The 23,876-nt window shown below is 39.4% G+C and overlaps 44 pseudogenes; all 44 read right to left on the bottom strand.

The window, feature by feature from the left end:
- Positions 1-481: 481 nt before the first annotated feature.
- On the bottom strand, positions 482-600 carry LOC149649907 (5S ribosomal RNA; annotated as a pseudogene).
- A 362-nt stretch (positions 601-962) lies between these two features.
- On the bottom strand, positions 963-1,081 carry LOC149649906 (5S ribosomal RNA; annotated as a pseudogene).
- A 122-nt stretch (positions 1,082-1,203) lies between these two features.
- On the bottom strand, positions 1,204-1,306 carry LOC149649905 (5S ribosomal RNA; annotated as a pseudogene).
- A 137-nt stretch (positions 1,307-1,443) lies between these two features.
- Positions 1,444-1,562, bottom strand: LOC149649904 (5S ribosomal RNA; annotated as a pseudogene).
- A 361-nt stretch (positions 1,563-1,923) lies between these two features.
- Positions 1,924-2,042, bottom strand: LOC149649903 (5S ribosomal RNA; annotated as a pseudogene).
- Positions 2,043-2,404: 362 nt separating this feature from the next.
- Positions 2,405-2,523, bottom strand: LOC149649902 (5S ribosomal RNA; annotated as a pseudogene).
- A 362-nt stretch (positions 2,524-2,885) lies between these two features.
- On the bottom strand, positions 2,886-3,004 carry LOC149649901 (5S ribosomal RNA; annotated as a pseudogene).
- Positions 3,005-3,366: 362 nt separating this feature from the next.
- Positions 3,367-3,485, bottom strand: LOC149649900 (5S ribosomal RNA; annotated as a pseudogene).
- Positions 3,486-3,847: 362 nt separating this feature from the next.
- LOC149649899 (5S ribosomal RNA) lies at positions 3,848-3,966 on the bottom strand (annotated as a pseudogene).
- A 361-nt stretch (positions 3,967-4,327) lies between these two features.
- On the bottom strand, positions 4,328-4,446 carry LOC149649898 (5S ribosomal RNA; annotated as a pseudogene).
- A 361-nt stretch (positions 4,447-4,807) lies between these two features.
- Positions 4,808-4,926, bottom strand: LOC149649897 (5S ribosomal RNA; annotated as a pseudogene).
- A 123-nt stretch (positions 4,927-5,049) lies between these two features.
- LOC149649896 (5S ribosomal RNA) lies at positions 5,050-5,152 on the bottom strand (annotated as a pseudogene).
- A 136-nt stretch (positions 5,153-5,288) lies between these two features.
- Positions 5,289-5,407, bottom strand: LOC149649895 (5S ribosomal RNA; annotated as a pseudogene).
- A 137-nt stretch (positions 5,408-5,544) lies between these two features.
- On the bottom strand, positions 5,545-5,663 carry LOC149649894 (5S ribosomal RNA; annotated as a pseudogene).
- Positions 5,664-7,810: 2,147 nt separating this feature from the next.
- LOC149649893 (5S ribosomal RNA) lies at positions 7,811-7,929 on the bottom strand (annotated as a pseudogene).
- Positions 7,930-8,290: 361 nt separating this feature from the next.
- On the bottom strand, positions 8,291-8,409 carry LOC149649892 (5S ribosomal RNA; annotated as a pseudogene).
- Positions 8,410-8,770: 361 nt separating this feature from the next.
- LOC149649891 (5S ribosomal RNA) lies at positions 8,771-8,889 on the bottom strand (annotated as a pseudogene).
- Positions 8,890-9,251: 362 nt separating this feature from the next.
- LOC149649890 (5S ribosomal RNA) lies at positions 9,252-9,369 on the bottom strand (annotated as a pseudogene).
- Positions 9,370-9,506: 137 nt separating this feature from the next.
- LOC149649889 (5S ribosomal RNA) lies at positions 9,507-9,625 on the bottom strand (annotated as a pseudogene).
- Positions 9,626-9,986: 361 nt separating this feature from the next.
- LOC149649888 (5S ribosomal RNA) lies at positions 9,987-10,105 on the bottom strand (annotated as a pseudogene).
- A 361-nt stretch (positions 10,106-10,466) lies between these two features.
- LOC149649887 (5S ribosomal RNA) lies at positions 10,467-10,585 on the bottom strand (annotated as a pseudogene).
- A 362-nt stretch (positions 10,586-10,947) lies between these two features.
- Positions 10,948-11,066, bottom strand: LOC149649886 (5S ribosomal RNA; annotated as a pseudogene).
- Positions 11,067-11,427: 361 nt separating this feature from the next.
- On the bottom strand, positions 11,428-11,546 carry LOC149649885 (5S ribosomal RNA; annotated as a pseudogene).
- Positions 11,547-11,669: 123 nt separating this feature from the next.
- LOC149649884 (5S ribosomal RNA) lies at positions 11,670-11,772 on the bottom strand (annotated as a pseudogene).
- Positions 11,773-11,909: 137 nt separating this feature from the next.
- Positions 11,910-12,028, bottom strand: LOC149649883 (5S ribosomal RNA; annotated as a pseudogene).
- Positions 12,029-12,614: 586 nt separating this feature from the next.
- Positions 12,615-12,733, bottom strand: LOC149649882 (5S ribosomal RNA; annotated as a pseudogene).
- A 363-nt stretch (positions 12,734-13,096) lies between these two features.
- LOC149649881 (5S ribosomal RNA) lies at positions 13,097-13,215 on the bottom strand (annotated as a pseudogene).
- A 123-nt stretch (positions 13,216-13,338) lies between these two features.
- Positions 13,339-13,441, bottom strand: LOC149649880 (5S ribosomal RNA; annotated as a pseudogene).
- A 137-nt stretch (positions 13,442-13,578) lies between these two features.
- On the bottom strand, positions 13,579-13,697 carry LOC149649879 (5S ribosomal RNA; annotated as a pseudogene).
- A 586-nt stretch (positions 13,698-14,283) lies between these two features.
- Positions 14,284-14,402, bottom strand: LOC149649878 (5S ribosomal RNA; annotated as a pseudogene).
- A 363-nt stretch (positions 14,403-14,765) lies between these two features.
- Positions 14,766-14,884, bottom strand: LOC149649877 (5S ribosomal RNA; annotated as a pseudogene).
- A 123-nt stretch (positions 14,885-15,007) lies between these two features.
- LOC149649876 (5S ribosomal RNA) lies at positions 15,008-15,110 on the bottom strand (annotated as a pseudogene).
- Positions 15,111-15,247: 137 nt separating this feature from the next.
- On the bottom strand, positions 15,248-15,366 carry LOC149649875 (5S ribosomal RNA; annotated as a pseudogene).
- A 362-nt stretch (positions 15,367-15,728) lies between these two features.
- LOC149649874 (5S ribosomal RNA) lies at positions 15,729-15,847 on the bottom strand (annotated as a pseudogene).
- Positions 15,848-16,208: 361 nt separating this feature from the next.
- Positions 16,209-16,327, bottom strand: LOC149649873 (5S ribosomal RNA; annotated as a pseudogene).
- Positions 16,328-16,930: 603 nt separating this feature from the next.
- Positions 16,931-17,033, bottom strand: LOC149649872 (5S ribosomal RNA; annotated as a pseudogene).
- Positions 17,034-17,394: 361 nt separating this feature from the next.
- Positions 17,395-17,513, bottom strand: LOC149649871 (5S ribosomal RNA; annotated as a pseudogene).
- Positions 17,514-17,874: 361 nt separating this feature from the next.
- On the bottom strand, positions 17,875-17,993 carry LOC149649870 (5S ribosomal RNA; annotated as a pseudogene).
- Positions 17,994-18,355: 362 nt separating this feature from the next.
- On the bottom strand, positions 18,356-18,474 carry LOC149649869 (5S ribosomal RNA; annotated as a pseudogene).
- A 3,977-nt stretch (positions 18,475-22,451) lies between these two features.
- LOC149649868 (5S ribosomal RNA) lies at positions 22,452-22,554 on the bottom strand (annotated as a pseudogene).
- A 137-nt stretch (positions 22,555-22,691) lies between these two features.
- On the bottom strand, positions 22,692-22,810 carry LOC149649867 (5S ribosomal RNA; annotated as a pseudogene).
- A 123-nt stretch (positions 22,811-22,933) lies between these two features.
- LOC149649866 (5S ribosomal RNA) lies at positions 22,934-23,036 on the bottom strand (annotated as a pseudogene).
- A 137-nt stretch (positions 23,037-23,173) lies between these two features.
- Positions 23,174-23,292, bottom strand: LOC149649865 (5S ribosomal RNA; annotated as a pseudogene).
- A 361-nt stretch (positions 23,293-23,653) lies between these two features.
- LOC149649864 (5S ribosomal RNA) lies at positions 23,654-23,772 on the bottom strand (annotated as a pseudogene).
- Between the last annotated feature and the right edge of the window lie 104 nt (positions 23,773-23,876).

Here is a 23,876-nt window from a genome sequence, read left to right as displayed (position 1 = left end):
CAAGGTCACATTATATTCATCCCCGTATCTCTGGTAGAACCAGAGTTACGAGCCTCCAGAATTTAGTCTAATGTATTTCCTATGGAGGGGTTTGTTTGTTTACGATTAGCTTAATTACTCGACTACTGTTTGTCGTAGCCCTAATTCTTAGTATGGCTAGATGGGGGACAAATTGGTCTATAACATACTCAAAGGACATCTCCGTATCTCCAGTAGAAACAGAGTTACGAGCCTGCAAAGTATAGTCTAATGCATTTTCTATGGAGGGGTTTGTTTGTTCACGTATTGCTTAACTTCGGTGATCGGACGTGAACCGGTGTATTCAGCGTGATATGGCCGTTGCCGAGAGTGCTAGTTAATAATTCGAATTTAAATTAAGTGAGACAAATTAACCTTCATCATTTTAAAACAATAACAAAACGAAAACATGTTTGCTTTTTTCATATCTATTAAAATTTAAAAGAGGAAAAAAAAGTGAAAAAGTCAACGGCACGCAGTGTTCCTAAGTGGTCTCTCTCCCAAGTACTGACTGCGCTCGACGCTGCTTAACTTCGGTTATCGAACGAGAACCGGTGTATTCAGCGTGATATGGCCGTTGCCGAGACTGCTAGTTAATAATTTGAATTTAATTAACTTTCATCACTATAAAACAATAACAAAAAAGAAGATATGTTTGCTTTTTTCATATCTGGTGGAATTTGAAAGAGGAAACAAAAGTGAAAAAGCCAACGGCACGCAGTATTCCCAAGTACTGTATGCGCTCGACGCTGCTTAACTTCGGTTATCGGACGTGAACAGGTGTTTTCAGCGTGATATGGCCGTTGCCGAGAGTGCTAGTTAATAATTCGGATTTAAATTAAGTGAGACAAATTAACCTTCATCATTTTAAAACAATAACAAAAGGAAAACGTGTTTGCTTTTTTCATATCTATTAAAATTTAAAAGAGGAAAAAAAGTGAAAAAGCCAACGGCACGCAGTGTTCCTAAGTGGTCTCCCTCCCAAGTAATGACTGCGCTCGACGCTGCTTAACTTCGGTTATCGGACGAGAATCGGTGTATTCAGCGTGATATGGCCGTTGCCGAGAGTGCTAGTTAATAATTTGAATTTAATTAACCTTCATCTTTAAAAAACAATAACAAAAAGAAGATATGTTTGCTTTATTCATATCTGGTGGAATTTAAAAGAGGAAACAAAAGTGAAAAAACAAACGGCACGCAGTATTCCCAAGTACTGTATGCGCTCGACGCTGCTTAACTTCGGTGATCGGACGTGAACCGGTGTTTTCAGCGTGATATGGCCGTTACCGAGAGTGCTAGTTAATAATTCGAATTTAAATTAAGTGAGACAAATTAACCTTCATCATTTTAAAACAATAACAAAAAGAAAACATGTTTGCTTTTTTCATATCTATTAAAATTTAAAAGAGGAAAAAAAAGTGAAAAAGCCAACGGCACGCAGTGTTCCTAAGTGGTCTCCCTCCCAAGTAGTGACTGCGCTCGACGCTGCTTAACTTCGGTTATCTGACGAGAACCGGTGTATTCAGCGTGATATGGCCGTTGCCGAGAGTGCTAGTTAATAATTTGAATTTAATTAACTTTCATCTTTATAAAACAATAACTAAAAGAAGATTTGTTTGCTTTTTTCATATCTGGTGGAATTTGAAATAGGAAACAAAAGTGAAAAAAGCAAACGTCACGCAGTATTCCCAAGTACTGACTGCGCTCGACGCTGCTTACGTCGGCGATCGGACGAGATCCGGTGTTCTCAGCGTGATATGGCCGTTGCCGAGAGTGCTAGATAATAATTCGAATTTAAATTAAGTGAGACAAATTAACCTTCATCTTTTTCAAACAATAACAAAAAGAAAATATGTTTGCTTTTTTCATATCTATTGGAATTTAAAAGAGGAAAAAAAGTGAAAAAGCTAACGGCACGAAGTGTTCCTAAGTGGTCGCCCTCCCAAGTACTGACTGCGCTCGACGCTGCTTAACTTCGGTTATGGGACGAGAACCGGTGTATTTAGCGTGATATGGCCGTTGCCGAGAGTGCCAGTTAATAATTTGAATTTAATTAACTTTCATCTTTATAAAACAATAACTAAAAGAAGATTTGTTTGCTTTTTTCATATCTGGTGGAATTTGAAAGAGGAAACTAAAGTGAAAAAAGCAAACGGCACGCAGTATTCCCAAGTACTGACTGCGCTCGACGCTGCTAACGTCGGCGATCGGACGAGAACCGGTGTTTTCAGCGTGATATGGCCGTTGCCGAGAGTGCTAGTTAATAATTCGAATTTAAATTAAGTGAGACAAATTAACCTTCATCATGTTAAAACAATAACAAAAAGAAAACGTGTTTGCTTTTTTCATATCTATTAAAATTTAAAAGAGGAAAAAAAAGTGAAAAAGCCAACGGCACGCAGTGTTCCTAAGTGGTCTCCCTCCCAAATACTGACTGCGCTCGACGCTGCTTAACTTCGGTTATCGGACGAGAATCGGTGTATTCAGCGTGACATGGCCGTTGCCGAGAGTGCTAGTTAATAAATTGAATTTATTTAACTTTCATCTTTATAAAACAATAACTAAAAGAAGATTTGTTTGCTTTTTTCATATCTGGTGGAATTTGAAAGAGGAAACTAAAGTGAAAAAAGCAAACGGCACGCAGTATTCCCAAGTACTGACTGCGCTCGACGCTGCTAACGTCGGCGATCGGACGAGAACCGGTGTTCTCAGCGTGATATGGCCGTTGCCGAGAGTGCTAGATAATAATTCGAATTTAAATTAAGTGAGACAAATTAACCTTCATCTTTTTCAAACAATAACAAAAAGAAAATATGTTTGCTTTTTTCATATCTATTGGAATTTAAAAGAGAAAAAAAAAGTGAAAAAGCTAACAGCACGCAGTGTTCCTAAGTGGTCGCCCTCCCAAGTACTGACTGCGCTCGACGCTGCTTAACTTCGGTTATCGGACGAGAATCGGTGTATTCAGCGTAACATGGCCGTTGCCGAGAGTGCTAGTTAATAATTTGAATTAATTTAACTTTCATCTTTATAAAACAATAACTAAAAGAAGATTTGTTTGCTTTTTTCATATCTGGTGGAATTTGAAAGAGGAAACTAAAGTGAAAAAAGCAAACGGCACGCAGTATTCCCAAGTACTGACTGCGCTCGACGCTGCTAACGTCGGCGATCGGACGAGAACCGGTGTTCTCAGCGTGATATGGCCGTTGCCGAGAGTGCTAGATAATAATTCGAATTTAAATTAAGTGAGACAAATTAACCTTCATCATTTTAAAACAATAACAAAAAGAAAACATGTTTGCTTTTTTCATATCTATTAAAATTTAAAAGAGGAAAAAAAAGTGAAAAAGCCAACGGCACGCAGTGTTCCTAAGTGGCCTCCCTCCCAAGTAGTGACTGCGCTCGACGCTGCTTAACTTCGGTTATCTGACGAGAACCGGTGTATTCAGCGTGATATGGCCGTTGCCGAGAGTGCTAGTTAATAATTTGAATTTAATTAACCATCATCTTTATAAAACAATAACAAAAAGAAGATATGTTTGCTTTTTTCATATCTGGTGGAATTTAAAAGAGGAAACAAAAGTGAAAAAGCAAACGGCACGCAGTATTCCCAAGTACTGTATGCGCTCGACGCTGCTTTACTTCGGTGATCGGACGTGAACCGGTGTTTTCAGTGTGATATGGCCGTTGCCGAGAGTGCTAGTTAATAATTCGAATTTAAATTAATTGAGACAAATTAACCTTCATCATTTTAAAACAATAACAAAAAGAAAACGTGTTTGCTTTTTTCATATCTATTAAAATTTAAAAGAGGAAAAAAAAGTGAAAAAGCCAACGGCACGCAGTGTTCCTAAGTGGTCTCCCTCCCAAGTAATGACCGCGCTCGACGCTGCTTAACTTCGGTTATCGGACGAGAATCGGTGTATTCAGCGTGATATGGCCGTTGCCGAGAGTGCTAGTTAATAATTTGAATTTTATTAACTTTCATCTTTATAAAACAATAACAAAAAGAAGATATGTTTGCTTTTTTCATATCTGGTGGAATTTGAAAGAGGAAACAAAAGTGAAAAAGCAAACGGCACGCAGTATTCCCTAGTACTGACTGCGCTCGACGCTGCTAACGTCGGCGATCGGACGAGAACCGGTGTTCTCAGCGTGATATGGCCGTTGCCGAGAGTGCTAGATAATAATTCGAATTTAAATTAAGTGAGACAAATTAACCTTCATCTTTTTCAAACAATAACAAAAAGAAAATATGTTTGCTTTTTTCATATCTATTGGAATTTAAAAGAGGAAAAAAAAGTGAAAAAGCTAACGGCACGCAGTGTTCCTAAGTGGTCGCCCTCCCAAGTACTGACTGCGCTCGACGCTGCTTAACTTCGGTTATCTGACGAGAACCGGTGTATTCAGCGTGATATGGCCGTTGCCGAGAGTGCTAGTTAATAATTTGAATTTAATTAACTTTCATCTTTATAAAACAATAACAAAAAGAAGATATGTTTGCTTTTTCATATCTGGTGGAATTTGAAAGAGGAAACAAAAGTGAAAAAGCCAACGGCACGCAGTATTCCCAAGTACTGTATGCGCTCGACGCTGCTTAACTTCAGTGATCGGACTTGAACCGGTGTTTTCAGCGTGATATGGCCGTTGCCGAGAGTGCTAGTTAATAATTCGAATTTAAATTAAGTGAGACAAATTAACCTTCATCATTTTAAAACAATAACAAAAAGAAAACATGTTTGCTTTTTTCATATCTATTAAAATTTACAAGAGGAAAAAAAAGTGAAAAAGCCAACGGCACGCAGTGTTCCTAAGTGGTCTCCCTCCCAAGTAGTGACTGCGCTCGACGCTGCTTAACTTCGGTTATCGGACGAGAACCGGTGTATTCAGCGTTATATGGCCGTTGCCGAGAGTGCTAGTTAATAATTTGAATTTAATTAACTTTCATCTTTATAAAACCATAACAAAAAAGAAGATATGTTTGCTTTTTTCATATCTGGTGGAATTTGAAAGAGGAAACAAAAGTGAAAAAGCCAACGGCACGCAGTATTCCCAAGTACTGTATGCGCTCGACGCTGCTTAACTTCGGTGATCGGACGTGAACCGGTGTTTTCAGCGTGATATGGCCGTTGCCGAGAGTGCTAGTTAATAATTCGAATTTAAATTAAGTGAGACAAATTAACCTTCATCATTTTAAAACAATAACAAAAAGAAAACGTGTTTGCTTTTTTCATATCTAGTAAAATTTAAAAGAGGAAAAAAAGTGGAAAAGCCAACGGCACGCAGTGTTCCTAAGTGGTCTCCCTCCCAAGTAATGACTGCGCTCGACGCTGCTTAACTTCGGTATTCTGACGAGAATCGGTGTATACAGCGTGATATGGCCGTTGCCGAGAGTGCTAGTTAATAATTCGAATTTAAATTAAGTGAGACAAATTAACCTTCATCATTTTAAAACAATAACAAAAAGAAAATATGTTTGCTTTTTTCATATCTATTGGAATTTAAAAGAGGAAAAAAAAGTGAAAAAGCTTACGGCACGCAGTGTTCCTAAGTGGTCGCCCTCCCAAGCACTGACTGCGCTCGACGCTGCTTAACTTCGGTTATCGGACGAGAAACGGTGTATTCAGCGTGATATGGCCGTTGCCGAGAGTGCTAGTTAATAATTTGAATTTAATTAACTTTCATCTTTATAAAACAATAACAAAAAAGAAGATATGTTTGCTTTTTACCTCTCCGTGTGACGTAGTCCAGGAGAGGTTCTGTAACGGCCGTGTCTGTGTGTCTGTCTGTGTGTCTGTGTGTCTGTCTGTGTGTCTGTGTGTCTGTGTGTCTGTCTGTTGTTACACTCACGTGACCGCGTTCGCAGTTTGCGTATCGGAGCAAACGTATTCCCAATTTCCGGACCGCATTGACAGTTCACAGAAATTTGGAAAATTGTATTTCTCTCCGTTGGCTACTCTATACTTGAGTTCTCACACCACCATGTTTGGTCTTCGTCCATCCCACATGAACACCAGTCTGGTACTTTTCTGGCTTCCAACACCACCATCTTCTGTTCTTTGTCAATATTACATTGACACCAGTCTGCACTTACACTGGCTTCTAACACCACCTTCCACTGGTCTTCCGTCTATTCCACATAGACACCAATCTGTATCATTGGCTTCTACTCCATTATCATCGTTTTGTTTTAGGATATACGCGGCGATCAGCTAGGGTTACGAGAAACGTCTAGCCTCCCTAAGGTGGGATCGCCACCAAAGGTTTTCGCAATTGCGCTTTTTCCTTACTATTATAATGGAAACGAATCGTATATATACCCCAAATTTGAAAAAAGCGGCCAAGAGGGGTACCCTTCACTTTAAACGTCAATATTAGCAAAGTTTGAGAAGATAATAGGTATAACTTTATTTTAAACGATTTAATTATTATTAATGTTAATTATTGAAGATTAAAATAATTAAAAATAATTATATTTATTTAAATATTAAAGATAAACCTCTCGTGCAAAGAGAGAGATTATCATTGCCTCCTATATCTACCAAGGCCCGTGCATGCGATATATTTCCTTCATTGCCTCATATCTATCAAGGCCCGTGCATTGTGATATATTTCCTTCATTGCCTCCTATATCTATCAAGGCACGTGCATTGTGATATATTTCATTCATTGCCTCCTATATCTATCAAGGCCCGTGCATTGCGATATATTTTTTCAAAACAACACTAAAAATGGGAAGCTCCTCTCAGAAACATAATAATTTCTTTTCTCTTTATATGAAATGAAAATATGGATAATATTGCGCTCCTTTAATGGTATGAATCCTTTCCTGTCTATTAATATTTTATGTAGGAGTAATACGTTTTTAGCGAAGTCTAGAGAGGATAAACATAAGCGAGATTGTTTTGGGAAAAAAATACTGCTTCCACTAATGGGTTTACACTCCTTGTTACTGTTGTATAGAGTAATCATGATAAAAGCTTAAAAAATTACGAGAGGACAGACCTTTTTTATCCTCTTGTTTTATTCTTAATAAGAATATAAAACATTTATTTTGTATCAAAAAATATTTTTTGGTGCTAAGATTGCTTTAAAAAAATCCAAACGGTTAGGCATTGTTAAAAAAGACAAATGATATTTTTCAAATCTAATGAGATAACGCCCACCCAGTTGAAAATTGCCCTTTTTTATTCGCGGGAGTCATTCTTAATGAGAATTTCTATGCTAGTAGGTTGTCAATTAAACTACCGGTATATTATTGTTGTTGGAAATTGGATATTAAGTCAAATTAAGTGGTTGTAAAGAGCCAGCAGGTTTTTGCCACTTCTTTTTGTGAGTATTTGATTTTTGTATGTAAAATGGAGGAAGATAATGTTGAGAGTAAGGATGAAATGCGGAAGCGCAAAGCGCGGGAAAGGATGAGGGCAAAAAGGTCGACGTTTTCATTGGATACTTAAGGTTATATAATCTTCTCGACACGGAGAGGTAATATTTTGGTTTTCCCAACTTGTTTCATATCTGATGGAATTTGAAAGAGGAAACAAAAGTGAAAAAGCAAACGGCACGCTGTATTCCCAAGTACTGACTGCGCTCGACGCTGCTAACGTCGGCGATCGGACGAGAACCGGTGTTTTCAGCGTGATATGGCCGTTGCCGAGAGTGCTAGTTAATAATTCGAATTTAAATTAAGTGAGACAAATTAACCTTCATCATTTTAAAACAATAACAAAAAGAAAACGTGTTTGCTTTTTTCATATCTATTAAAATTTAAAAGAGGAAAAAAAAGTGAAAAAGCCAACGGCACGCAGTGTTCCTAAGTGGTCTCCCTCCCAAATACTGACTGCGCTCGACGCTGCTTAACTTCGGTTATCGGACGAGAATCGGTGTATTCAGCGTGACATGGCCGTTGCCGAGAGTGCTAGTTAATAATTTGAATTTAATTAACCTTCATCTTTATAAAACAATAACAAAAAGAAGATATGTTTGCTTTTTTCATATCTGGTGGAATTTGAAAGAGGAAACAAAAGTGAAAAAGCAAACGGCACGCAGTATTCCCAAGTACTGACTGCGCTCGACGCTGCTAACGTCGGCGATCGGACGTGAACCGGTGTTCTCAGCGTGATATGGCCGTTGCAGAGAGTGCTAGATAATAATTCGAATTTAAATTAAGTGAGACAAATTAACCTTCATCTTTTTCAAACAATAACAAAAAGAAAATATGTTTGCTTTTTTCATATCTATTGGAATTTAAAAGAGGAAAAAAAAGTGAAAAAGCTAACGGCACGCAGTGTTCCTAAGTGGTCGCCCTCCCAAGTACTGACTGTGCTCGACGCTGCTTAACTTTGGTTATCGGACGAGAACCGGTGTATTCAGCGTGATATGGCCGTTGCCGACAGTGCTAGTTAATAATTTGAATTTAATTAACCTTCATCTTTATAAAACAATAACAAAAAGAAGATATGTTTGCTTTTTTCATATATGGTGGAATTTGAAAGAGGAAACAAAAGTGAAAAAGCAAACGGCACGCAGTATTCCCAAGTACTGACTGCGCTCGACGCTGCTAACGTCGGCGATCGGACGAGAACCGGTGTTCTCAGCGTGATATGGCCGTTGCAGAGAGTGCTAGATAATAATTCGAATTTAAATTAAGTGAGACAAATTAACCTTCATCTTTTTCAAACAATAACAAAAAGAAAATATGTTTGCTTTTTTCATATCTATTGGAATTTAAAAGAGGAAAAAAAAGTGAAAAAGCTAACGGCACGCAGTGTTCCTAAGTGGTCGCCCTCCCAAGTACTGACTGCGCTCGACGCTGCTTAACTTTGGTTATCGGACGAGAACCGGTGTATTCAGCGTGATATGGCCGTTGCCGACAGTGCTAGTTAATAATTTGAATTTAATTAACCTTCATCTTTATAAAACAATAACAAAAAGAAGATATGTTTGCTTTTTTCATATCTGGTGGAATTTAAAAGAGGAAACAAAAGTGAAAAAACAAACGGCACGCAGTATTCCCAAGTACTGTATGCGCTCGACGCTGCTTAACTTCGGTGATCGGACGTTAACCGGTGTTTTCAGCGTGATATGGCCGTTGCCGAGAGTGCTAGTTAATAATTCGAATTTCAATTAAGTGAGACAAATTAACCTTCATCATTTTAAAACATTAACAAAAAGAAAACATGTTTGCTTTTTTCATATCTATTAAAATTTAAAAGAGGAAAAAAAAGTGAAAAAGCCAACGGCACGCAGTGTTCCTAAGTGGTCTCCCTCCCAAGTAGTGACTGCGCTCGACGCTGCTAACGTCGGCGATCGGACGAGAACCGGTGTTTTCAGCGTGATATGGCCGTTGCCGAGAGTGCTAGTTAATAATTCGAATTTAAATTAAGTGAGACAAATTAACCTTCATCATTTTAAAACAATAACAAAAAGAAAACATGTTTGCTTTTTTCATATCTATTAAAATTTAAAAGAGGAAAAAAAAGTGAAAAAGCCAACGGCACGCAGTGTTCCTAAGTGGTCTCCCTCCCAAGTAGTGACTGCGCTCGACGCTGCTTAACTTCGGTTATCGCACGAGAACCGGTGAATTCAGCTTGATATGGCCGTTGCCGAGAGTGCTAGTTAATAATTTGAATTTAATTAACCTTCATCTTTATAAAACAATAACAAAAAGAAGATATGTTTGCTTTTTTCATATCTGGTGGAATTTGAAAGAGGAAACAAAAGTGAAAAAGCAAACGGCACGCAGTATTCCCAAGTACTGACTGCGCTCGACGCTGCTAACGTCGGCGATCGGACGAGAACCGGTTTTCTCAGCGTGATATGGCCGTTGCAGAGAGTGCTAGATAATAATTCGAATTTAAATTAAGTGAGACAAATTAACCTTCATCTTTTTCAAACAATAACAAAAAGAAAATATGTTTGCTTTTTTCATATCTATTGGAATTTAAAAGAGGAAAAAAAAGTGAAAAAGCTAACGGCACGCAGTGTTCCTAAGTGGTCGCCCTCCCAAGTACTGACTGCGCTCGACGCTGCTTAACTTTGGTTATCGGACGAGAACCGGTGTATTCAGCGTGATATGGCCGTTGCCGACAGTGCTAGTTAATAATTTGAATTTAATTAACCTTCATCTTTATAAAACAATAACAAAAAGAAGATATGTTTGCTTTTTTCATATATGGTGGAATTTGAAAGAGGAAACAAAAGTGAAAAAGCAAACGGCACGCAGTATTCCCAAGTACTGACTGCGCTCGACGCTGCTAACGTCGGCGATCGGACGAGAACCGGTGTTCTCAGCGTGATATGGCCGTTGCAGAGAGTGCTAGATAATAATTCGAATTTAAATTAAGTGAGACAAATTAACCTTCATCTTTTTCAAACAATAACAAAAAGAAAATATGTTTGCTTTTTTCATATCTATTGGAATTTAAAAGAGGAAAAAAAAGTGAAAAAGCTAACGGCACGCAGTGTTCCTAAGTGGTCGCCCTCCCAAGTACTGACTGCGCTCGACGCTGCTTAACTTTGGTTATCGGACGACAACCGGTGTATTCAGCGTGATATGGCCGTTGCCGACAGTGCTAGTTAATAATTTGAATTTAATTAACCTTCATCTTTATAAAACAATAACAAAAAGAAGATATGTTTGCTTTTTTCATATCTGGTGGAATTTAAAAGAGGAAACAAAAGTGAAAAAACAAACGGCACGCAGTATTCCCAAGTACTGTATGCGCTCGACGCTGCTTAACTTCGGTGATCGGACGTGAACCGGTGTTTTCAGCGTGATATGGCCGTTGCCGAGAGTGCTAGTTAATAATTCGAATTTCAATTAAGTGAGACAAATTAACCTTCATCATTTTAAAACATTAACAAAAAGAAAACATGTTTGCTTTTTTCATATCTATTAAAATTTAAAAGAGGAAAAAAAAGTGAAAAAGCCAACGGCACGCAGTGTTCCTAAGCGGTCTCCCTCCCAAGTAATGACTGCGCTCGACGCTGCTTAACTTCGGTTATGGGACGAGAACCGGTGAATTCAGCGTGATATGGCCGTTGCCGAGAGTGCTAGTTAATAATTTGAATTTAATTAACCTTCATCTTTATAAAACAATAACAAAAAGAAGATATGTTTGCTTTTTTCATATCTGGTGGAATTTAAAAGAGGAAACAAAAGTGAAAAAACAAACGGCACGCAGTATTCCCAAGTACTGTATGCGCTCGACGCTGCATAACTTCGGTTATCGGAAGTGAACCGGTGTTTTCATCGTGATATGGCCGTTGCCGAGAGTGCTAGTTAATAATTCGACTTTAAATTAAGTGAGACAAATTAACCTTCATCATTTTAAAACAATAACAAAAAGAAAACATGTTTGCTTTTTTCATATCTATTAAAATTTAAAAGAGGAAAAAAAGTGAAAAAGCCAACGGCACGCAGTGTTCCTAAGTGGTCTCCCTCGCAAGAAGGGACTGCGCTCGACGCTGCTTAACTTCGGTTATCGGACGAGAACCGGGGTATTCAGCGTGACATTGCCGTTGCCGAGAGTGCTAGTTAATAATTTGAATTTAATTAACTTTCATCATTATAAAACAATAACAAAAAAGAAGATATGTTTGTTTTTTTCATATCTGGTGGAATTTGAAAGAGGAAACAAAAGTGAAAAAGCCAACGGCACGCAGTATTCCCAAGTACTGTATGCGCTCGACGCTGCTTAACTTCGGTGATCGGACGTGAACCGGTGTTTTCAGCGTGATATGGCCGTTGCCGAGAGTGCTAGTTAATAATTCGAATTTAAATTAAGTGAGAAAAATTAACCTTCATCATTTTAAAACAATAACAAAAAGAAAACCTGTTTGCTTTTTACATATCTATTAAAATTTAAAAGAGGAAAATAAAGTGAAAAAGCCAACGGCACGCAGTGTTCCTAAGTGGTCTCCCTCCCAAGTAATGACTGCGCTCGACGCTGCTTAACTTCGGTTATCGGACGAGAACCGGTGAATTCAGCGTGATATGGCCGTTGCCGAGAGTGCTAGTTAATAATTTGAATTTAATTAACCTTCATCTTTATAAAACAATAACAAAAAGAAGATATGTTTGCTTTTTTCATATCTGGTGGAATTTAAAAGAGGAAACAAAAGTGAAAAAACAAACGGCACGCAGTATTCCCAAGTACTGTATGCGCTCGACGCTGCTTAACTTCGGTGATCGGACGTGAACCGGTGTTTTCAGCGTGATATGGCCGTTGCCGAGAGTGCTAGTTAATAATTTGAATTTAATTAACCTTCATCTTTATAAAACAATAACAAAAAGAAGATATGTTTGCTTTTTTCATATATGGTGGAATTTGAAAGAGGAAACAAAAGTGAAAAAGCAAACGGCACGCAGTATTCCCAAGTACTGACTGCGCTCGACGCTGCTAACGTCGGCGATCGGACGAGAACCGGTGTTCTCAGCGTGATATGGCCGTTGCAGAGAGTGCTAGATAATAATTCGAATTTAAATTAAGTGAGACAAATTAACCTTCATCTTTTTCAAACAATAACAAAAAGAAAATACGTTTGCTTTTTTCATATCTATTGGAATTTAAAAGAGGAAAAAAAAGTGAAAAAGCTAACGGCACGCAGTGTTCCTAAGTGGTCGCCCTCCCAAGTACTGACTGCGCTCGACGCTGCTTAACTTTGGTTATCGGACGAGAACCGGTGTATTCAGCGTGATATGGCCGTTGCCGAGAGTGCTAGTTAATAATTTGAATTTAATTAACTTTCATCATTATAAAACAATAACAAAAAAGAAGATATGTTTGTTTTTTTCATATCTGGTGGAATTTAAAAGAGGAAACAAAAGTGAAAAAACAAACGGCACGCAGTATTCCCAAGTACTGTATGCGCTCGACGCTGCTTAACTTCGGTGATCGGACGTGAACCGGTGTTTTCAGCGTGATATGGCCGTTGCCGAGAGTGCTAGTTAATAATTCGAATTTCAATTTGGTGAGACAAATTAACCTTCATCATTTTAAAACATTAACAAAAAGAAAACATGTTTGCTTTTTTCATATCTATTAAAATTTAAAAGAGGAAAAAAAAGTGAAAAAGCCAACGGCACGCAGTGTTCCTAAGCGGTCTCCCTCCCAAGTAATGACTGCGCTCGACGCTGCTTAACTTCGGTTATCGGACGAGAACCGGGGTATTCAGCGTGACATTGCCGTTGCCGAGAGTGCTAGTTAATAATTTGAATTTAATTAACTTTCATCATTATAAAACAATAACAAAAAAGAAGATATGTTTGTTTTTTTCATATCTGGTGGAATTTGAAAGAGGAAACAAAAGTGAAAAAGCCAACGGCACGCAGTATTCCCAAGTACTGTATGCGCTCGACGCTGCTTAACTTCGGTGATCGGACGTGAACCGGTGTTTTCAGCGTGATATGGCCGTTGCCGAGAGTGCTAGTTAATAATTCGAATTTAAATTAAGTGAGAAAAATTAACCTTCATCATTTTAAAACAATAACAAAAAGAAAACCTGTTTGCTTTTTACATATCTATTAAAATTTAAAAGAGGAAAATAAAGTGAAAAAGCCAACGGCACGCAGTGTTCCTAAGTGTACTCCCTCCCAAGTAATGACTGCGCTCGACGCTGCTTAACTTCGGTTATCGGACGAGAACCGGTGAATTCAGCGTGATATGGCCGTTGCCGAGAGTGCTAGTTAATAATTTGAATTTAATTAACCTTCATCTTTATAAAACAATAACAAAAAGAAGATATGTTTGCTTTTTTCATATCTGGTGGAATTTAAAAGAGGAAACAAAAGTGAAAAAACAAACGGCACGCAGTATTCCCAAGTACTGTATGCGCTCGACGCTGCTTAACTTCGGTGATCGGACGTGAACCGGTGTTTTCAGCGTGATATGGCCGTTGCCGAGAGTGCTAGTTAATAATTTGAATTTAATTAACCTTCATCTTTATAAAACAATAACAAAAAGAAGATATGTTTGCTTTTTTCATATATGGTGGAATTTGAAAGAGGAAACAAAAGTGAAAAAGCAAACGGCACGCAGTATTCCCAAGTACTGACTGCGCTCGACGCTGCTAACGTCGGCGATCGGACGAGAACCGGTGTTCTCAGCGTGATATGGCCGTTGCAGAGAGTGCTAGATAATAATTCGAATTTAAATTAAGTGAGACAAATTAACCTTCATCTTTTTCAAACAATAACAAAAAGAAAATATGTTTGCTTTTTTCATATCTATTGGAATTTAAAAGAGGAAAAAAAAGTGAAAAAGCTAACGGCACGCAGTGTTCCTAAGTGGTCGCCCTCCCAAGTACTGACTGCGCTCGACGCTGCTTAACTTTGGTTATCGGACGAGAACCGGTGTATTCAGCGTGATATGGCCGTTGCCGAGAGTGCTAGTTAATAATTTGAATTTAATTAACTTTCATCATTATAAAACAATAACAAAAAAGAAGATATGTTTGTTTTTTTCATATCTGGTGGAATTTAAAAGAGGAAACAAAAGTGAAAAAACAAACGGCACGCAGTATTCCCAAGTACTGTATGCGCTCGACGCTGCTTAACTTCGGTGATCGGACGTGAACCGGTGTTTTCAGCGTGATATGGCCGTTGCCGAGAGTGCTAGTTAATAATTCGAATTTCAATTAAGTGAGACAAATTAACCTTCATCATTTTAAAACATTAACAAAAAGAAAACATGTTTGCTTTTTTCATATCTATTAAAATTTAAAAGAGGAAAAAAAAGTGAAAAAGCCAACGGCACGCAGTGTTCCTAAGCGGTCTCCCTCCCAAGTAATGACTGCGCTCGACGCTGCTTAACTTCGGTTATCGGACGAGAACCGGGGTATTCAGCGTGACATTGCCGTTGCCGAGAGTGCTAGTTAATAATTTGAATTTAATTAACTTTCATCATTATAAAACAATAACAAAAAAGAAGATATGTTTGTTTTTTTCATATCTGGTGGAATTTGAAAGAGGAAACAAAAGTGAAAAAGCCAACGGCACGCAGTATTCCCAAGTACTGTATGCGCTCGACGCTGCTTAACTTCGGTGATCGGACGTGAACCGGTGTTTTCAGCGTGATATGGCCGTTGCCGAGAGTGCTAGTTAATAATTCGAATTTAAATTAAGTGAGAAAAATTAACCTTCATCATTTTAAAACAATAACAAAAAGAAAACCTGTTTGCTTTTTACATATCTATTAAAATTTAAAAGAGGAAAATAAAGTGAAAAAGCCAACGGCACGCAGTGTTCCTAAGTGGTCTCCCTCCCAAGTAATGACTGCGCTCGACGCTGCTTAACTTCGGTTATCGGACGAGAACCGCTGAATTCAGCGTGATATGGCCGTTGCCGAGAGTGCTAGTTAATAATTTGAATTTAATTAACCTTCATCTTTATAAAACAATAACAAAAAGAAGATATGTTTGCTTTTTTCATATCTGGTGGAATTTAAAAGAGGAAACAAAAGTGAAAAAACAAACGGCACGCAGTATTCCCAAGTACTGTATGCGCTCGACGCTGCTTAACTTCGGTGATCGGACGTGAACCGGTGTTTTCAGCGTGATATGGCCGTTGCCGAGAGTGCTAGTTAATAATTCGAATTTAAATTAAGTGAGACAAATTAACCTTCATCATTTTAAAACAATAACAAAAAGAAAACATGTTTGCTTTTTTCATATCTATTAAAATTTAAAAGAGGAAAAAAAAGTGAAAAAGCCAACGGCACGCAGTGTTCCTAAGTGGTCTCCCTCCCAAGTAGTGACTGCGCTCGACGCTGCTTAACTTCGGTTATCAGACGAGAACCGGTGAATTCAGCTTGATATGGCCGTTGCCGAGAGTGCTAGTTAATAATTTGAATTTAATTAACCTTCATCTTTATAAAACAATAACAAAAAGAAGATATGTTTGCTTTTTTCATATCTGGTGGAATTTGAAAGAGGAAACAAAAGTGAAAAAGCAAACGGCACGCAGTATTCCCAAGTACTGACTGCGCTCGACGCTGCTAACGTCGGCGATCGGACGAGAACCGGTGTTCTCAGCGTGATATGGCCGTTGCAGAGAGTGCTAGATAATAATTCGAATTTAAATTAAGTGAGACAAATTAACCTTCATCTTTTTCAAACAATAACAAAAAGAAAATATGTTTGCTTTTTTCATATCTATTGGAATTTAAAAGAGGAAAAAAAAGTGAAAAAGCTAACGGCACGCAGTGTTCCTAAGTGGTCGCCCTCCCAAGTACTGACTGCGCTCGACGCTGCTTAACTTTGGTTATCGGACGAGAACCGGTGTATTCAGCGTGATATGGCCGTTGCCGACAGTGCTAGTTAATAATTTGAATTTAATTAACCTTCATCTTTATAAAACAATAACAAAAAGAAGATATGTTTGCTTTTTTCATATCTGGTGGAATTTAAAAGAGGAAACAAAAGTGAAAAAACAAACGGCACGCAGTATTCCCAAGTACTGTATGCGCTCGACGCTGCTTAACTTCGGTGATCGGACGTGAACCGGTGTTTTCAGCGTGATATGGCCGTTGCCGAGAGTGCTAGTTAATAATTCGAATTTAAATTAAGTGAGACAAATTAACCTTCATCATTTTAAAACAATAACAAAAAGAAAACATGTTTGCTTTTTTCATATCTATTAAAATTTAAAAGAGGAAAAAAAGTGAAAAAGCCAACGGCACGCAGTGTTCCTAAGTGGTCTCCCTCGCAAGAAGGGACTGCGCTCGACGCTGCTCAACTTCGGTTATCGGACGAGAACCGTGGTATTCAGCGTGACATTGCCGTTGCCGAGAGTGCTAGTTAATAATTTGAATTTAATTAACTTTCATCATTATAAAACAATAACAAAAAAGAAGATATGTTTGCTTTTTTCATATCTGGTGGAATTTGAAATAGGAAACAAAAGTGAAAAAGCCAACGGCACGCAGTATTCCCAAGTACTGTATGCGCTCGACGCTGCTTAACTTCGGTGATCGGACGTGAACCGGTGTTTTCAGCGTGATATGGCCGTTGCCGAGAATGCTAGTTAATAATTTGAATTTAATTAACTTTCTTCTTTATAAAACAATAACAAAAAGAAGATATGTTTGCTTTTTTCATATCTGGTGGAATTTGAAAGAGGAAACAAAAGTGAAAAAGCAAACGGCACGCAGTATTCCCAAGTACTGACTGCGCTCGACGCTGCTAACGTCGGCGATCGGACGAGAACCGGTGTTCTCAGCGTGATATGGCCGTTGCCGAGAGTGCTAGATAATAATTCGAATTTAAATTAAGTGAGACAAATTAACCTTCATCTTTTTCAAACAATAACAAAAAGAAAATATGTTTGCTTTTTTCATATCTATTGGAATTTAAAAGAGGAAAAAAAAGTGAAAAAGCTAACGGCACGCAGTGTTCCTAAGTTGTCGCCCTCCAAAGTACTGACTGCGCTCGACGCTGCTTAACTTTGGTTATCGGACGAGAACCGGTGAATTCAGCGTGATATGGCCGTTGCCGAGACTGCTAGTTAATAATTTGAATTTAATTAACCTTCATCTTTATAAAACAATAACAAAAAGAAGATATGTTTGCTTTTTTATATCTGGTGGAATTTAAAAGAGGAAACAAAAGTGAAAAAACAAACGGCACGCAGTATTCCCAAGTACTGTATGCGCTCGACGCTGCATAACTTCGGTGATCGGAAGTGAACCGGTGTTTTCATCGTGATATGGCCGTTGCCGAGAGTGCTAGTTAATAATTCGAATTTAAATTAAGTGAGACAAATTAACCTTCATCATTTTAAAACAATAACAAAAAGAAAACATATTTGCTTTTTTCATATCTATTAAAATTTAAAAGAGGAAAAAAAAGTGAAAAAGCCAACGGCACGCAGTGTTCCTAAGTGGTATCACTCCCAAGTAATGACTGCGCTCGACGCTGCTTAACTTCGGTTATCGGACGAGAACCGGCGTATTCAGAGTGATATGGCCGTTGCCGAGAATGCTAGTTAATAATTTGAATTTAATTAACTTTCTTCTTTATAAAACAATAACAAAATGAAGATATGTTTGCTTTTTTCATATCTGGTGGAATTTAAAAGAGGAAACAAAAGTGAAAAAGCAAACGGCACGCAGTATTCCCAAGTACTGTATGCGCTCGACGCTGCTTTACTTCGGTGATCGGACGTGAACCGGTGTTTTCAGTGTGATATGGAAGTTGCCGAGAGTGCTAGTTAATAATTCGAATTTAAATTAAGTGAGACAAATTAACCTTCATCATTTTAAAACAATAACAAATAGAAAACGTGTTTGCTTTTTTCATATCTATTAAAATTTAAAAGAGGAAAAAAAAGTGAAAAAGCCAACGGCACGCAGTGTTCCTAAGTGGTCGCCCTCCCAAGTACTGACTGCGCTCGACGCTGGTTAACTTCGGTTATCGGACGAGAACCGGTGTATTCAGCGTGATATGGCCGCTGTTGTAAATTAGAGATAATACCGGTTGTTTTTTATCTATATCCAGATTATATTTTCTACACTTGTGTTTTTTATGCATCGCGGTCATTCTTGTAATCTTTATTTTTTATCGCGATGCCTTAACTATATAAACGGATAACATTCCGATAACGTTGGTCAGTTCTCAAAGTCAGTTCAGTGTATTGTTCCCGGATATTAATATTAATGTTTTAATTAAATTAATAAAGAGTTTATAACCAGTTAAACCCAGAGTCGTTCTTGTGTCAAACAACAACAGGTTATGGGCCCAGCACGCTTCCACTGCGCAGAGGTTTAGAAGTCATAAGAAGTTCAACGCCGGGAAGATTATCCTTTAAGGTGCGGAGTCAAACGTAGAATGGCCGGAAATCACCTGGGACGATTCGAGACGTTAACTAAAGATAATTATGATACCTGGAAAATGCAAGTGGAAGCCCTGCTTCAAAAGAACGACCTCTGGGAGTACGTAGATGGAACTTCAACGAGGCCAACTCCGGTGCGGGGAACGGAAGGAAACGCCCAGGCGGTCGCTACCTGGGACAGTAATGATCGAAAAGCAAGAGCGGACCTAATCTTGTCGATCAGGCCGTCGGAGTTGAAGCAAGTAAAGAATTGCACGACCTCACGGGAACTATGGCAGAAGCTCGAATCCATCTACCAGTCCAGTGGACCTGCCCGGAAAGCCACGCTGCTGAAGAAACTGACCCTCAAGAAAATGAAGGAGGGAGAAGATGTCCGGGATCACGTCCGAGAATTCTTCGACGCAGTAGGCAAGTTGGCTGACATGGGAGTAGCTGTAAACGACGACCTACTGGCCATTATGTTGTTATACAGTCTACCAGAATCGTTCGAGAACTTCCGGTGCGCAATAGAGTCCAGGGATACGTTACCTGATCCGGAAGCCTTGAAAATAAAGATCCTGGAGGAATCGGACGCCAAGAACTCAAGGGAAGACGAACCCGTGCAGAATGCGATGATGGGCAGTAACCACTTTTCCCGGAAAACTGCAGAAAGGGGTAGAGGAAGAGGCTTACGTGGACAAGGAAGCACGACCTTCAAGTACAAGTGTCATAGATGCAGGAAACCCGGCCACAAGGTAGCCGATTGCCCCGACAGAGACAATGGTTCAGAAAGAAAAACCAGAAAGAAGGAAAACGCCCATCATGTACTGGCAGAAAATTTGGCCGAGGAAGAATTCGCATTGCACCTGAAGGCTGATCACGATTCCTGGTGCCTGGACAGCGGAGCCACCTCGCATATGACTTCCAGCAGAGACTGCTTCAATGATTACGAAGAGACCACGAAATCTTTAAACCTGGCCACTGCAGATCCAACGAAGATACGAGGTGTTGGCGAAGTAAAAGTACACGCAACGAATGGCAGCGACAATCGAATTCTTCGCCTGGAACGAGCCCTTCATGTCCCGGATTTAAGAACAAATCTCCTATCCATTGCCAAGATGACAGACAAAGGACATGAGGTCACATTCAAGAAGTCAAAGGCCTGGATTAAAACGGCAACCGGAGAAGTGTTTGCAGTTGCTGACAGAGTTGGAGACCTTTATTTCCTGAGAAAGGCTGAAGAAACGGTCCATGCAGTGCAAGCGGAAATAAAGCCTAGAAGCAACCTGGAGAACTGGCATTTCCTACTCGGTCACTTGAACGAGAGAAGTTTAAAGGAAATGGCCCGGAAGAATTTGGCTACGGGACTCAACATTGAAAAAGATGGGAGCCTGGGAATCTGCCAAATCTGTATCAAAGGAAAGCAATCGAAGGAGCCGTTCCCGAAAACGGAAGATAGCCGAACCTCGCATGTCCTGGAAATAGTACACTCTGACGTATGCGGCCCGATGAGAGTAACGTCGATGAGTGGAGCCAAGTACATCGTCGTTTTCACTGATGATTATTCCCGGTGGAGTGAAGTCAGCTTTTTAAAACACAAGAGCGAAGTGTTGAAAGCCTTCAAAGAATTCAAGCCTCGAGCTGAAGTGGAAACCGGGAGAAAAATCAAGACCTTGCAGTCCGACAACGGAACCGAATACTGCAACAATGAATTCGACAGATTCCTGAAAAACTCTGGGATAAAAAGAAGACTCACCGTACCATACACCCCGGAACAGAATGGCATTGCTGAAAGAAAGATCAGAACACTCCTGGATATGGCCCGATGTATGATGATACAAGCGCAACTTCCACCATCATTCTGGGCAGAAGCGATGGCCACTGCTAATTACATTCGAAACCGTTGTCCTTCCCGAAGCGTAAATGGAGAAGTACCATTTACCAGATGGACCGGAAAGAAGCCATCCCTGCAACATTTGAAGATTTTCGGCGACAAAGCTTTGCTGTTGGACGAAAATAAAAGGAAGGGGAAGTTTGCAACCAGGAGCAAAGAATGCGTTTTCATCGGCTATTCTCAAGTCTCGAAGGCCTATCGACTATGGGTTCTGTCCGAGAAGCAAATTTACCGAAGTCGAAATGTCAAGTTCCTGGGAGAATTAAATAAACAAGGCGGATATGATTATTTCGTCACTCCAGAAGTCAACCTGAAATACGGAAGCAAAGCTAAAGGCGAAATCGAAGTCCCGGCCACTACACACGCTGCAAAACCGTCTGGCAGAGAAGAATTCAAAGAAGTCAAAAAGGAGTTCAAAGATGAAACCCCGGAAGAATATAATGACCAGGAAAACGAGGACGTCTTCGAAGAACCCTCAGAAACCCTCGTTCTGAAGAAAGGTCCTGGAAGACCGAAGAAAATAAGAACTGGAGTACCCGGACGACCGAAGAAATCATTCAACATGATTCCGAGCGTCTCAGAAGAGTCTACTGAAGAGGCTACTGACGAGCAAGAAACCCTGCCCGATGAGTCAGCAAACCTAGCCATCTTATCAGAACCTTTGTCCATGAAGCAAGCCCTGGCTTCTCCGTACGCAAACGATTGGAGGAAAGCAGTAACGGAAGAGTTCGTTTCGCTTATCAAGTGCGAAACCTGGGACATCGTTGACTGTCCGGAAAACCAGAAGGTCCTTGGAAATCGCCTAGTCTTCCGAACGAAGTACTTACCCAGCGGAGAAGTAGAGAAAAGGAAAGCCAGGCTCGTAGCGAAAGGTTTTGCCCAGAGACCAGGGATCGACTACCAAGAGACGTTCGCACCCGTCATTAGATCCAGCTCCATAAGACTGCTCATGGCCCTTGCTGTGGAAATCGGTTTGGAAGTCAACCAAATGGATGTCGTCACGGCCTATCTTAATGGCGAACTCGAGGAGGAAAAATATATGGTCGTCCCGGAAGGATTAACAGAATCCCTCGAAGAAATCATAAAGTCAACCCGGTTCGACAAGTCGATCATTGCCAGAGAAAAGAAATGGACCAGCGACCTGGAAGAAGAGGGACATATAGCCGTCCGGTATCTACCAACAGAGGAAATGCCAGCTGACATCTGTACAAAGAGCCTGTTCCGTCCGAAGCATCTCCTCTGCGTCAAAGCCCTTGGACTGGAAATAATTAAATGACCACCCCCTGGATAGAAGATTGAAACCACCGATATTAAGAGGGACTGTTGTAAATTAGAGATAATACCGGTTGTTTTTTATCTATATCCAGATTATATTTTCTACACTTGTGTTTTTTATGCATCGCGGTCATTCTAATAATCTTTATTTTTTATCGCGATGCCTTAACTATATAACCGGATAACATTCCGATAACGTTGGTCAGTTCTCAAAGTCAGTTCAGTGTATTGTTCCCGGATATTAATATTAATGTTTTAATTAAATTAATAAAGAGTTTATAACCAGTTAAACCCAGAGTCGTTCTTGCGTCAAACAACAACAGCCGCTGCCGAGAGTGCTAGTTAATAATTTGAATATAATTAACTTTCATCTTTATAAAACAATAACAAAAAGAAGATATGTTTGCTTTTTTCATATCTGGTGAAATTTGAAAGAGGAGACAAAAGTGAAAAAGCCAACGGCACGCAGTATTCCCAAGTACTGTATGCGCTCGACGCTGCTTAACTTCGGTGATCGGACGTGAACCAGTGTTTTCAGCGTGATATGGCCGTTGCCGAGAGTGCTAGTTAATAATTCGAATTTAAATTAAGTGAGACAAATTAACCTTCATCATTTTAAAACATTAACAAAAAGAAAACCTGTTTGCTTTTTACATATCTATTAAAATTTAAAAGAGGAAAAAAAAGTGAAAAAGCCAACGGCACGCAGTGTTCCTAAGTGGTCTCCCTCCCAAGTAGTGACTGTGCTCGACGCTGCTTAACTTCGGTTATCGGACGAGAACCGGAGTATTCAGCTTGATATGGCCGTTGCCGAGAGTGCTAGTTAATAATTTGAATTTAATTAACTTTCATCATTATAAAACAATAACAAAAAAGAAGATATGTTTGCTTTTTTCATATCTGGTGGCATTTGAAAGAGGAAACAAAAGTGAAAAAGCCAACGGCACGCAGTATTCCCAAGTACTGTATGCGCTCGACGCTGCTTAACTTCGGTGATCGGACGTGAACCGGTGTTTTCAGCGTGATATGGCCGTTGCCGAGAGTGCTAGTTAATAATTCGAATTTAGATTAAGTGAGACAAATTAACCTTCATCATTTTAAAACCATAACAAAAAGAAAACATGTTTGCTTTTTTCATATCTATTAAAATTTAAAAGAGGAAAAAAAAGTGAAAAAGCCAACGGCACGCAGTGTTCCTAAGTGGTCTCCCTCCCAAGTAGTGACTGCGCTCGACGCTGCTTAACTTCGGTTATCGGACGAGAACCGGTGTATTCAGAGTGATATCGCCGTTGCCGAGAGTGTTAGTTAATAATTTGAATTTAATTAACTTTCATCTTTATAAAACAATAACAAAAAGAAGATATGTTTGCTTTTTTCATATCTGGTGGAATTTGAAAGAGGAAACAAAAGTGAAAAAGCCAACGGCACGCAGTATTCCCAAGTACTGACTGCGCTCGACGCTGCTAACGTCGGCGATCGGACGAGAACCGGTGTTCTCAGCGTGATATGGCCGTTGCCGAGAGTGCTAGATAATAATTCGAATTTAAATTAAGTGAGACAAATTAACCTTCATCTTTTTCAAACAATAACAAAAAGAAAACCTGTTTGCTTTTTACATATCTATTAAAATTTAAAAGAGGAAAAAAAAGTGAAAAAGCCAACGGCACGCAGTGTTCCTAAGTGGTCTCCCTCCCAAGTAGTGACTGCGCTCGACGCTGCTTAACTTCGGTTATCGGACGAGAACCGGAGTATTCAGCTTGATATGGCCGTTGCCGAGAGTGCTAGTTAATAATTTGAATTTAATTAACTTTCATCTTTATAAAACAATAACAAAAAAGAAGATATGTTTGCTTTTTTCATATCTGGTGGAATTTAAAA

This window comes from Phalangium opilio, unplaced genomic scaffold (genome assembly GCF_054372755.1).
Source record: "Phalangium opilio isolate 3A_F unplaced genomic scaffold, DU_Popi_V2 ptg000087l_1, whole genome shotgun sequence".
NCBI classification, from domain to species: Eukaryota; Metazoa; Arthropoda; class Arachnida; order Opiliones; family Phalangiidae; genus Phalangium; species Phalangium opilio.
The sequence above is the reverse complement of the archived record's forward strand: the minus strand, read 5'-3'. Positions and strand labels throughout refer to the sequence as shown.